This window comes from Arachis stenosperma, chromosome 3 (genome assembly GCF_014773155.1).
Source record: "Arachis stenosperma cultivar V10309 chromosome 3, arast.V10309.gnm1.PFL2, whole genome shotgun sequence".
Taxonomy (NCBI): domain Eukaryota; kingdom Viridiplantae; phylum Streptophyta; class Magnoliopsida; order Fabales; family Fabaceae; genus Arachis; species Arachis stenosperma.
This window is the reverse complement of record NC_080379.1, coordinates 53,183,352-53,189,534: the sequence shown is the minus strand read 5'-3', so window position 1 is coordinate 53,189,534 and position 6,183 is coordinate 53,183,352. Positions and strand designations below refer to the sequence as shown.

The following is a 6,183-nucleotide window of genomic DNA, read 5'->3' as shown; positions in this document are numbered from 1 at the left end:
CAATATCTCTTCCTTGTCTTTGTTGCTCTTCTCTCATGATCCTTTGATCTTCTCTAATTTCATGGAGGATGATGGAGTGTTCTTGATGCTTCACCCTTAGTTGTCCCATGTTGGAACTCAATTCTCCTAGGGAGGTGTTCAGTTGCTCCCAATAGTTTTGTGGAGGAAAGTGCATCCCTTGAGGGATCTCAGGGATCTCATGATGAGTGGGGTCTCTTGTGTGCTCCATCCTTTTCTTAGTGATGAGCTTGTCCTCATCAATGGGGATGTCTCCCTCTATGTCAACTCCAACTGAATAACAGAGGTGACAAATGAGATGAGGAAAGGCTAACCTTGCTAAGGTAGAGGACTTGTCCGCCACCTTATAGAGTTCTTGGGCTATAACCTCATGAACTTCCACTTCTTCTCCAATCATGATGCTATGAATCATGATGGCCCGGTCTAGAGTAACTTCGGACCGGTTGCTAGTGGGAATGATTGAGCGTTGGATAAACTCCAACCATCCTCTAGCCACGGGCTTGAGGTCATGCCTTCTCAATTGAACCGGCTTCCCTCTTGAATCTCTCTTCCATTGGGCGCTCTCTTCACATATGACTGTGAGGACTTGGTCCAACCTTTGATCAAAGTTGACCCTTCTAGTGTAAGGATGTTCATCTCCTTGCATCATGGGCAAGTTGAATGCTAACCTTACATTTTTCGGACTAAAATCCAAGTATTTCCCCCGAACCATTGTAAGATAATTCTTTGGATCCGGGTTCACACTTTGATCATGGTTCTTGGTGATCCATGCATTGGCATAGAACTCTTGAACCATCAAGATTCCGACTTGTTGAATGGGGTTGGTAAGCACTTCCCAACCTCTTCATCGGATCTCATGCCAGATCTCCGGATATTCACCCTTTTTGAGTGAAAAGGGGACCTCGGGGATCACCTTCTTCAAGGCCACAACTTCATAGAAGTGGTCTTGATGCACCCTTGAGATGAATCTATCCATCTCCCATGACTCGGAGGTGGAAGCTTTTGCCTTCCCTTTCCTCTTTCTAGAGGTTTCTCCGGCCTTGGATGCCATAAATGGTTATGGAAAAACAAAAAGCAATGCTTTTACCACACCAAACTTAAAAGATTTGCTCGTCCTCGAGCAGAAGAAGAAAGAAGAGAGTAGAAGAAGAAGAAATGAGGAAGAAGGGAGTGGCTTATGTATTCGGCCAAAGAGGGGGAGAAGTGGTATTTTAGGTTGTGTGAAAATGAAGGGGTGAAGAAGGGTTTATATAGGAGAGGGGGGAGATGGGGTTCGGCCATTATGGGTGGGTTTGGGAGGGAAAGTGGTTTGAATTTGAAGGGTGAGGTTGGTGGGGTTTTATGAAGGATGGATGTGAGTGGTGAAGAGAAAGATGGGATTTGATAGGTGAGGGGTTTTTTTGGGGAAGAGGTATTGAGGTGATTGGTGAATGGGTGAAGAAGAGAGAGGGTGGTGGTGGGGTTGGTGGGGGTCCTGTGGGGTCCACAGATCCTGTGGTGTCAAGGAAAAGTCATCCCTGCACCAAATGGCATTCAAAATCACGTTTTGAGCCATTTCTGGCGTTAAACGCCGGGCTGGTGCCCATTCCTGGCGTTTAACGCCAGGTTCTTGCCCTTTTCTGGCGTTTAACACCAGTCTGGTGCCCCTTTCTGGCGTTAAACGCCCAGAATGGTGCCAGACTGGGCGTTAAACGCCCAACTGCTAGCCTTACTGGCGTTTAAACGCCAGTGAGTTCTTCCTCCAGGGTGTGCTATTTTTCTTCCTGTTTTTCATTCTGTCTTTGCTTTTTCAATTGATTTTGTGACTTCTTATGATCATCAACCTACAAAAAACATAAAATAACAAAGAGAAATAGATAAAATATAATCATTGGGTTGCCTCCCAACAAGCGCTTCTTTAATGTCAGTAGCTTGACAGAGGGCTCTCATGGAGCTTCACAGATACTCAGAGCAATTTTGGAACCTCCCAACACCAAACTTAGAGTTTGAATGTGGGGGTTCAACACCAAACTTAGAGTTTGGTTGTGGCCTCCCAACACCAAACTTAGAGTTTGACTGTGGGGGCTCTGTTTGACTCTAAATTGAGAGAAGCTCTTCATGCTTCCTCTCCATGGTGACAGAGGAATATCCTTGAGCGTTAAACACAAAGGATTCTTCATTCACTTGAATGATCAGTTCACCTCCATCAACATCAATCACAGCCTTTGCTGTGGCTAGGAAGGGTCTGCCAAGGATGATGGTTTCATCCATGCACTTCCCAGTCTCTAGGATTATGAAATTCGCAGGGATGTAATGGTTTTCAATCTTCACCAAAACATCCTCTACAAGTCCATGAGCTTGTTTTCTTGAGTTGTCTGCCATCTCTAATGAGATTCTTGCAGCTAGTACCTCAAAGATCCCTAGCTTCTCCATTACAGAGAGAGGCATGAGGTTTACACTTGACCCTAAGTCACACAGAGCCTTCTTGAAGGTCATGTTGCCTATGGTACAAGGTATTGAAAACTTCCCAAGATCTTGTCTCTTTTGAGGTAATTTCTGCCTAGACAAGTCATCCAGTTCTTTGGTGAGCAAAGGAGGTTCATTCTCCCAAGTCTCATTTCCAAATAACTTGTCATTTAGCTTCATGATTGCTCCAAGGTATTTAGCAACTTGCTCTTCAGTGACATACTCATCCTCTTCAGAGGAAGAATACTCATCAGAGCTCATGAATGGCAGAAGTAAATCCAATGGAATCTCTATGGTCTCAATTTGAGCCTCAGATTCCCATGGTTCCTCAGTAGGGAACTCAGTAGAGGCTAGTGCACGTCCATTGAGGCCTTCCTCAGTGGCGTTCACTTCCTCTCCTTCCTCTCTAAATTCGGCCATGTTGATGGCCTTGCACTCTCCTTTTGGATTTTCTTCTGTATTGCTTGGAAGAGTACTTGGAGGGAGTTCAGTAATTTTCTTGCTCAGCTGTCCCACTTGTGCCTCCAAATTCCTAATGGAGAACCTTGTTTCAGTCATGAAACTTTGAGTGGTTTTGATTAGATCAGAGACCATGGTTGCTAAGTCAGAGGGGTTCTGCTTAGAATTCTCTGTCTGTTGCTGAGAAGATGATGGAAAAGGCTTGCTATTGCTAAACCTGTTTCTTCCACCATTATTGTTGTTGAAACCTTGTTGAGGTCTCTCTTGATTCTTCCATGAGAAATTTGGGTGATTTCTCCAAGAAGAATTATAGGTGTTTCCATAGGGTTCTCCTAGGTAATTCACCTCTTCCATTGAAGGGTTCTCAGGATCATAGGCTTCTTCTTTAGATGAAGCATCCTTAGTACTGCTTGGTGCACTTTGCATTCCAGACAGACTTTGAGAAATCAAATTGACTTGTTGAGTCAATATCTTGTTCTGAGCCAAAATGGCATTCAGAGTATCAATCTCAAGAACTCCTTTCTTCTGATTGGTCCCATTGTTCACAGGATTCCTTTCAGAAGTGTACATGAATTGGTTATTTGCAACCATTTCAATTAGCTCTTGAGCTTCTGTAGGCGTCTTCTTCAAATGAAGAGATCCTCCAGCAGAGCTATCCAAAGACATCTTGGATAGTTCAGAGAGACCATCATAGAAAATACCTATGATGCTCCATTCAGAAAGCATGTCAGAAGGACATTTTCTGATCAATTGTTTGTATCTTTTCCAAGCTTCATAGAGGGATTCTCCATCCTTTTGTCTAAAGGTTTGGACTTCCACTCTAAGCTTACTCAATTTTTGAGGTGGAAAGAACTTTGCCAAGAAGGCATTGACTAGCTTTTCCCAAGAGTCCAGGCTTTCTTTAGGTTGAGAGTCCAACCATATTCTAGCTCTGTCTCTTACAGCAAAAGGGAATAGCATCAGTCTGTAGACCTCAGGGTCAACCCCATTAGTCTTGACTGTGTCACAGATTTGCAAGAATTCAGCTAAAAACTGATGAGGATCTTCCAATGGAAGTCCATGGAACTTGCAATTCTGTTGCATTAGAGAAACTAATTGAGGCTTAAGCTCAAAGTTGTTTGCTCCAATGGCAGGGATAGAGATGCTTCTCCCATAGAAGTCGGGAGTAGGTGCAGTAAAGTCACCCAGCACCTTCCTTGCATTGTTGGCATTGTTGTTGTTTTCGGCTGCCATGTCTTCTTCTTTGAAGAATTCGGTCAGGTCCTCAACAGAGAGTTGTGCCTTAGCTTCTCTTAGCTTTCGCTTCAAGGTCCTTTCAGGTTCAGGGTCAGCTTCAACAAGAATGCCTTTGTCTCTGCTCCTTCTCATATGAAAGAGAAGAGAACAAGAAAATATAGAATCCTCTATGTCATAGTATAGAGATTCCTTGAGGTGTCAGAGGAAGAAGAAAGATAGAAGACAGAAGTAGAAAATTCGAACTTATCAAAGAAGATGGAGTTCGAATTTTGCATTAAGGAATAGTGTTAGTCCATAAATAGAAGGATGTGGGAAGAAGGGAAGTGATTTTCGAAAAAGATTTTGAAATTAGAAGTCAAAAAGATTTGATTAAAAACTATTTTGAAAAAGATGAGGTTAAGAAGATATGATTGGTTTTAAAAAGATGTGATTGAGAAAATATGATTTGAAAACAATTTTAAAAAAGATTTGAAAAAAATTAATGACTTGCCTAACAAGAAAAGATATGATTCAAACATTAAACCTTTCTCAACAGAAAAGGCAACATACTTGAAATGTTCAATCAAATCATTAATTGTTAGCAAGTATCTTTGAAAAAGGAAAGAAATTGATTTTGAAAACATTTGATTGAAAAGATATGATTTGAAAAAGATTTGATTTTGAAAAACTTTGAAAACTTGAAAAAAAATTGATTTGAAAACAAAATCCTCCCCCTTGTGCCATCCTGGCGTTAAACGCCCAGAATGGTGCACATTCTGGCGTTTACCGCCCAAAATACTACCCTTTTGGGCGTTAAACGCCCAACCAGGTACCCTGGCTGGCGTTTAAACGCCAGTCTGTCCTTCTTCACTGGGCGTTTTGAACGCCCAGCTTTTTCTGTGTAATTCCTCTGCTGCATGTTCTGAATCTTCAATTCTCTGTGTTATTGACTTGAGAAGACACAAATTAAAAATATTTTTGGATTTTTAATAATCATAATGCAACTAAAATCAAATAATAATGCATGCAAGACACCAAACTTAGCAGTTTGTATACTACTGACACTAATGAGAATGCATATGAGACACACAAAACACTCAAGTCCAGAGAATTCAAAGATCAAAACAAGGAAATCATCAAGAACAACTTGAAGATCAATGAGGACACATGCATGAATGCAATAAGAACAGAAACATGCAATTGATACTAAACTTAAGATGAGACTCTAGACTCAAACAAGACATATTTTTGGATTTTATGAATTTGTAATTTCCTTTTTTTCAAAAATTAAGTGGAAAAAGAAAATAAAGGTATCAAAATTCTTAATGAGAATTCCAGGAATCATGCAATGTTAGTCTAAAGCTTTAGTCTAAAGGAATTAGACATGGCTAGCCAAGCTTCAGCAGGACATTGCATTCAAGAGTTAAATTGATGGAGATCAATCAGCTTTGGTGATGATAAGAACATCACCTTGAAACACTAGAATTCATTCTTAAGAACTCTGAAGAAAAATACCTAATCTAAGCAACAAGATGAACCGTCAGTTGTCCATACACAAAACAATCCCCGGCAACGGCGCCAAAAACTTGGTGCGCGAAATTGTGATCACTACACAACTTTGCACAACTAACCAGCAAGTGCACTGGGTCGTCCAAGTAATACCTTACGTGAGTAAGGGTCGATCCCACGGAGATTGTCGGTATGAAGCAAGCTATGGTCACCTTGTAAATCTTAGTCAGGCAGACTCAAATGGGTATAGTGATATACGAATAAAGCATAAAGATAAAGATAGAGGTACTTATGTAATTCATTGGTAGGAACTTCAGATAAGCGTATGAAGATGCCTTCCCTTCCGTTTCTCTGCTTTCCTACTGTCTTCATCCAATCCTTCTTACTCCTTTCCATGGCAAGCTCATGTAGGGTTTCACCGTTGTCAGTGGCTACCTCCCATCCTCTCAGTGAAAATGTTCCTATGCTCTGTCACAGTATATGGCTAATCAGCTGTCGGTTCTCGGTCAGGCCGGAATAGAATCCATTGATTCTTTT

At 41.4% G+C, this 6,183-nt stretch overlaps 1 non-coding gene across 1 annotated transcript; it reads left to right on the top strand.

Moving 5' to 3' along the window:
* The first annotated feature begins 3,642 nt into the window (after positions 1–3,642).
* On the top strand, positions 3,643–3,750 carry LOC130971674 (small nucleolar RNA R71). The gene has a single exon (XR_009082883.1). It is a non-coding gene; the product is annotated as a small nucleolar RNA R71 (small nucleolar RNA).
* Positions 3,751–6,183: the final 2,433 nt, after the last annotated feature.